Here is a 7,239-nt window from a genome sequence, read left to right as displayed (position 1 = left end):
ATTCTCCAGTCAAGAATACTGGAATGGGGTGTAATACCCTTCTCCAGGGGATTTCCCTGACCCAGGACTCAAACCTGCGTCTCTGATACCTCCTGCATTGGCAGGCAGGTTCTTTACCACTAGCACAACCTGGGAAGCCCAGAAGACACTACGTCAGTGACTAAATAAGATCGTTTTGGATAGTGATAAGTGACCAAACTGGGGTGTGTATTATCTTCCTATTAGTGCTGTAACAAGTTATTGCAGACAGTGGATTAAACAACATAGATTAATCTTCTTACAGTTCTGGAGGCCAGAAATCTGAAATGGATTTCAATGAGCTAAAATCAAGGTGTCTGCAGTTCTGTGTTTCCTTCCTGCGGGCTCACGGGGAAAACTTGTCCCTTAATTTTCCAGCTGATAGAGGCTACCCACGTTTGTTGGCTCCTGGCCATTCCTCTGTCTTTCAAACCGGCAACGGCTGTACTGAGATCAAGCCCTCCGACCCTGACTCTCCTGCCTCCCTGTCCATTTTAAGGACCCCTGTGATTACCCTGCACCCTCTCAGGTAATCTGAAATTCCCTATTGTAAGGTCAGCTGGTTAGCTCTCGTAGTCCATCTGCTACTTAACTTACCCTTTGCAAGGTGCAGTGTTACGTTTGGGAGCTCTAGGATTTCAGAGGGGGACATCTTTGGAGCAATGTAAAATAAATTAATTTTTTTAAAGAAAAAAAAGAAGCCAGCTGAGATTCGGAAAGGGACTGCATTGCGTCTGTAGATTAACTTGGAGATTATTCCCATCTGAGCAACATAACATCTTCCAATTCATGAACATAGGATATTTTTCCATTTATTCAGATTTTATTTAATCTTCATCAACAAGGTTTTATAATTTTCAAAGTACGAGTTCTAAACTTCTTATGTTGTTCCTAAGTGTTTTATTCTCTTTGATGCTATTGTAAATAAAATTTTCTTAACTCCACTTTTTTTATTGTTCCATGCAAATATATAGAAGTATGGTTCATTTTTGTATTTTGATGTTATATCTTGCAACCTTGGATTCGTTATTATTTCTAGTACTTTTTAAGGTTCTTTAAGATTTTCTATATACAATATCACGTAACCTGTGAACAGAGAGTTTTACTTCTTCCTTTCCAATCCATATGCTTTTTTCCCTTTCCTAATTGCCCTTGGGCTAGCACCTATAATTTTTTCTTTGTTGTTCTTTAGATTTTATAATCTCTATGTTCTATCTTCAAACTTACTGATTATTGCTAATGCCAGTTCTCATTTACGGCTCCTCTAGTGAATTTTTCATTTTTGTTATTGTAATTTTCAGCTTCAGAATTTCTGTTTGTTTCTTTAAATCTTTTTTTTATCATTTGTCTTATTGGTGTTATATACTTGATGTGACATTGTCATCATCATACCTTTTTTTGCTTCTTTAATTATGGTTTTTTTTTAGTTCTTTGAACATTATTTATGGTGGCTGTTTTGAAGTTTTAGATAAGATCTGGTCACTCTCACCAGCACTTTTTGTTGCTTGCTTTTTCCTTTTTTCCTGGTGTCCGGGTCATCCTTTCCTTTGCATGTGTTGTAATTGCAATGTCTGTTTTTTATTCTTCTTTATTTTTTTCATTTAGCAATGCAGCATTAATATTTTCCCATGTCAGTAAAAGATTATCCTGTGATGTTATTTTATATGGCTATATATAGATTTTAATCGGCTCTTTAAGAATGAGTACCCCAGGGGGTAGATGTGAGGGAGATTCAAGAGGCTGGGGATATATAGATATATAGTTATGACTGATTCAAGATGTTGTACAGCAGAAACCAACACAACATTGTAAAGCAATTATCCTCCAGTTAAAAAGGAAAGAAGAATGAGTACCCCAATTACTCATATACTAACAAATAAAAAAACACTCTACTTTTGTTTTTGCTTTAATTATATTCACTTATTTTTTAACACTTATTTTCACAATTTTTTAATCATTTGGAGTGCTTAAAGACCATGACTTCTACTCTGTACCACAGGACCAGGGCTGAAGCTCAGAAGCTGGTTTCCCGTTTCCTTAATCAGTAAACAGGCTGTGAGACAGGCCTTCATTCTCCCATTCCATGTGTGTAAAGGTTGATGCTCAGGGATGAGTTCATTGCCCAGAGTCACACAGCTGGTGAGCTGTTGATCTCTGTTTGATTTCTGGTCAATCCAGTTTCAAAGACCAGCTCCTGACTGCTGCTGCCTCTCTAATGAGAGGAGAGTTTTCAAACACGGTGTAGATTCACCAACAAAGCACCCAAAAGTCAAGTGAAAAGTGAAGATAAAGATGGAAGATATAAAGGAAGGACACCCAGGAATTGTTGCTAATGTTCCATTTCATATCCTGAGGGGTTGTTACATCGATGTTTCCAATTATTTGATTTTCAAATGTATGTTGTACTTCAAAAATTTTAAAGATAGTAAAAAGGGTGTGTTTGTGTAGGATAGATTCTGTGAAGATCTGATTATAAGTTGAGAAGAGATAAAGGAATCAAAGGATCAAAAACATAATAAGATCAAAGTGTTAAAAGAAAAATCCTGAGTTATAAGGGTTTAGAACTTTGATACTTGAGAGGATTAGGGAAACATTTGTTTCTCATCTGCAGTTAATTTCTTCACTTGTGGGGCATAAGTAACATTCTCCAGGAGCTGAATTACGTTCTTTCAGAACATATCTTTCTCCTTCTCAACTTCTGCCTGTGTTAGCCTGGCATTTCCATAGCTGTAATACTGCTTGTTTTCTCCCAGTTTGCTTCTTCCTTAGTTTTTTCTCAATGCTCCATAAGGGGATGTGTTCTTGCTCCTTCTGAGAACAAATGCCCCTCCAGCTCCTGGAGGCTGAGGAGAGAGAGGTGGGCTGCCCTCTCCTCACCTTATTGTGTTTCCCCTCCCTCCCTGACACACAGGGAAGCTTCAGCTGTGTGCACAGGTTTGCAACCCCCTCCAGTATTCCTGCCTGGAGAATCCCACAGACAGAGGAGCCTGGTGGGCTACAGTCCAGGGGGTCGCACAGAGTTGGACAGGACTGAAGCAACTTAGCATGCATGCACGTGTTGGGACTGCCTGCCCAGTAATCAGCTGTCTGAAAAGTGGTTGAACACGTTCTGAGATCCAGTACTGAGCAATCCCTGTGGCTCAGTGGTAAAGAATCCGCCTGCAATGCAGGAGATATGGGTTCAATCCCTGGATCAGCAAGATCCCCTGGAGGAGGAAATAGCAGCCCACTCCAGTATTCTCGCCTGGGAAATCCATAGACAGAGGAGGTTGGGGGGCTATAGTCCATGGGGTCACAGAGTGTTAGACATGACTGAGCGGCGGAACAAGAGCAAGTGAACGCTGTGGTGGCTGCGGGAAAAGAGGGGAGGACTGGAAAGCGAGGCATGCTCGGCCCTTCCCCCCGCGTCCCCGTGCCCACCTGGTGGCTTCCCTGCAGGCACTGCCTTGCTGCCGCTGCCGTCTCAGGTCTGTCTCAGGACCAGGTGGATCTGCTCAGTTTGTCTCCGGCAGTGCACAGGCTTCGTTCACCTCTTTCGTTTCCCACCTTAGCTGCCGTTCTCTTCTTGGCTCCCTGTGGTCTTGCACACGGCCTTCTATTTCTGAATGAAAATTCTTTATTTATGCAGACTCAGCACAGCCAGCGACAGTCATGGGATCCTCCTGATGGATCCTGATCAAAGATGCGGCTCAGAGAGCGGAATGCTGAGAACCACAGGCAGAGTCAGTGCTCAGACAGGACCAAGCCTTCTGTTCACCACAAATAGAGAGCACTTCATTGTCCATTTTCAGGCCACCCCACATGGAAGCAAGTTGTGCCTCCCCAGACAGGTTTCTGGGCTGTTTGATGTATGTTCGTCCAGAAACCTCGTCTTGTGTCTCTGTGAGGATAGTGCGGGGAAGGTGAAGATAAGGTGTATGGGGAAGCCAACCCCACCCAGGCAGTCACAGGGAAACTTCCCCTTCTAGGGCAGAAAATCGATATTTTAAATACCTAATTCTCATCTTGTAGGATGATAACAGTTTTCCTATCAAGAAGTGAATGTCAGACTTCCCAGGTGGTCCAGTGGTTAAGGAGCCACCTGCCGATGCAGAGGATGTGGGTTCAATCCCTATTCCAGGAAGATCCCACAGGCCTCGGGGCAACTAAACCTGTGTGACACGACTGCTGAGCCTGTGATCTAGAGCCTGTGCTCTGCAACAAGAGAAGCCACCCCAGTGAGAAGCCCCCGCACTCCACACCCAGAGAAAGCCCTCTCACAGCAACAGAGACCCAGAGCGGCCAAAAATAAATGAATAAATATTTTTTTAAAAAAGGAGAAATGCATGCCCTTGCTCACATGCTAAGCTCACTGTCTCACATACACGCAGCTGTTATATGACAGCTCCTGCCAACAGCTTATCTGCGGTGAGACAGCAGGGCTCTGTGGCACTTTCGACCTGTCTCAGTCATGTGTCTTGAAATAAATAAGCATCCTTTTCTATGGAGGATGGCCCCTTTCCTACCAGCCACCAAGCCATCGTTGGGAAATAATTACACTCTTGACAGACTTAAAATTTTTGCCTTTATTTTTAAACCAGGAAAGAGTTTATGACTGTTAGGAATCCACTCAGAAGCCTAGAGTTGGTATGAAAACTAAACTTGCAGTTTTTATTCAACAGGTGCAGAAACAAGCCTTCTCAAAGCTCCCCTGACCTGACTAAAGGGGGCTCCTCTTCGGGGCGGCTTCTCCTCCCAGCACAACACTGAGAATCAGCATCCCGCCTATCAGTGAGCCGCCTATCTGGGGATCCCAGTGACCGTGAAGAAGACGGTGAGACCACTGGCACCCACAAACAGTATCTAAACTCTCTTATCTCTCGTGCGTTTTCCTAAAAACCCATTCTTTCCTAAAGGCAGCAGCTTATTCTTCCCACAGGAACCTCCTCGCCCTTCTCCCTTCCATTTGAAGGTGGACACAGAAGCCCCAGGTTCTAACCACTGCCTTCAGTGACTCACGCCTCCCTCCCTCTTCTCTCCCAGTAGACCATGTAACATGGTCTGTTACGTAGTCCTTGCTCAGGAAAAATTCTCGAGCAGGGCCTTTAGCAGTGAACAGACATTTAGATTCAATAGCCACTGAGATTCTGTCTCTAAGACCCTGTACTCCTTACAGCATAAAAACTTCATTATGTTGGAAACTGGTAATTTGTAATAATCTCACTGGCTCAAGCTGTACTCTGCCTTCGAGTTCATAAAAGGCTCTTTAAAGCAAGTAAAGCTGCTTGAGAGCAAACTGAGGTCAAACATTACAGATGAACCACTCAAACCATCTGTGTGCTAATTGAAGGGATTCTTAGAGAGTTTCCAAACGAGTCTTTTCTACTTAGTAACCCTTTATTAGCATGTTTTTGGTTACTTAGATGTACTTGACTTTTCACTAATTCCGTTGGCCTTGCCTCCGATTAGCCTAAATTGATAGCGTTGTGCCCCATGTGAGCATCTTAACTATAGCTGCAGATAGAGATGTTAATGAGGTCCCTCTGATCAAATGAGCTTTGTAAAGATGAGTCGATGAGTATGGAGACGAGGATGGAGACTTTGCCTTCCTAGTGAGCCTCTGTAAACTTGGTTCTCCTGAAAGTCCAGCATCTGACAGTTTCATCTGCTTTGCTGATGATCTTTCAGAAAGCAGAAATGCCTTAGAACCGCAAAGAAGAGCTTGGCAGGGCGGTGTGTCGTGGGAGAATGCTGTCATGTTGCAACACCTGGAGCAAGGGGCTCCAGACTCTAGTTTTCTGCCTAGCGCAGACCATGTCCAGGCACCAGGTCTTGGCACCATATTGTAAGAAAGACTTGGGCAGGGGCTTCCCTGGTGGCTCAGTGGTAAAGAATCCACCTGCCAATGCAGAAGACATGGGTTCTAACTCTGGTCTGGGAAGATCCCACATGCTGATGAGCAACAAAGCCCAGGCACCACAGCTACTGAGTCCACACGCTGCAGCTACTGAGGCCCGAGCGGCCTAGAGCCCTTGGTCTACAAGAGTAGAGAAGCCTGAGCACTGCAGCTAGAGAGTAGCCCTCATTCTCTGCCACTAGAGAAATGCTACTTTAGGGCTGTTGTTGGAGAGTGCAGCCCTGGGCACACCCCCCGCTGCTGTTGGGGAGTGCAGCCCTGGGCACACCTCCTGCATCCCTGAGCTTTCCAGTGAGGATGAGTGTGGGGTGGTCACGATAGGAACGTCCTGAATATGGGCCTCCATTGTCCCCTTAGGCCTTTTCACTGCTTGGGTTTACTGGGTGGGAGCGGCAACTCTCCTCACTGAGATTAGATCCTACCACCAACACCGTCAGAAGTAGGCACAGATGTGGACGTAAGCTGACTTAAAGAAAAAACTACAGTCGTCTGGCATGTTTGCATTTATGGATTAGATAACTATACTTTTGTATAGCTCCATGGCAGAGCAACCAGTGAGTAGCACATTCTGGAAAGAGGATTTTAGTTAATTCAAGAGGAAATTTATAACCATCGGTGCTAGCTGGCAATAGGATGGAGAGATTTGAGAAACCGTGAGCCTCTATTTGTAAGTGGAAACTTGAGTTGATGTCTCTCCTTCAGGGTGTTTCAAAGGAAAATGCCGTGATGGGTGGTGCAGATGGCACCGAGGGCTCTCTGCCAGGCCCTGTACATCTGGACTCCATGTACGAGTCACTGGAATCCCCACCCCAACATGGGGGCAGGACTGTCGTTCTGAGTGGCTGGTGAATATTTACACAGCGTCCTCTGAGAGCAGTGCTGGGGCTTCCTCATCATATCAACCAGCACTGACAGCAGCTGAAGTGTAATTTTACTCTGGCTCCTAGGATGAGCACCAGCTATAGCAGCTCTGATCCTCCTCAAAGCTGGGCTCTTCTTTCTGGAGGTCTAAGGAATTTGTTCTCCTTTCTTTCTTTCCTTTTTTTTTTTTTTTTTTTTAATGGTAACTAGAATGCTACACTGAGCATCAAGAGAGAAGAAATTTGAAGTAAAACCTGGAAGCTCAACAGGCAGAATTAGAGGCAAAGGAAATGGAAGACAGAGATTGAGAAGAAACAAAGGAAACATTCCAAGTGTCGCTTCCAGGCCAGGCTGGAGTTTTATTACAGGATGTCTTAGTGCTCCAAGTGTTGGGCTTGGCTTGCCTGTCCTCCGGTGACGGGTGTGCTGTGTGTCAGGTGAAGTTGTCAGCGTTTGCAAAACCA

At 44.6% G+C, this 7,239-nt stretch overlaps 1 long non-coding RNA gene across 2 annotated transcripts; it reads left to right on the top strand.

Moving 5' to 3' along the window:
- The first annotated feature begins 1,462 nt into the window (after nt 1–1,462).
- LOC129624973 (uncharacterized) lies at nt 1,463–4,359 on the top strand. 2 transcript variants are annotated; one of them, XR_008701212.1, is made up of 3 exons: nt 1,463–2,875; nt 3,647–3,866; nt 4,030–4,359. It is a non-coding gene; the product is annotated as an uncharacterized LOC129624973 (long non-coding RNA). The 2 variants fall into 2 exon arrangements; XR_008701211.1 differs by having other exon boundaries at nt 1,463–2,952.
- Nucleotides 4,360–7,239: the final 2,880 nt, after the last annotated feature.

This window comes from Bubalus kerabau, chromosome 13 (genome assembly GCF_029407905.1).
Source record: "Bubalus kerabau isolate K-KA32 ecotype Philippines breed swamp buffalo chromosome 13, PCC_UOA_SB_1v2, whole genome shotgun sequence".
Lineage (NCBI taxonomy): Eukaryota > Metazoa > Chordata > Mammalia > Artiodactyla > Bovidae > Bubalus > Bubalus kerabau.
This window is presented reverse-complemented; position numbering and strand designations above follow the sequence as displayed.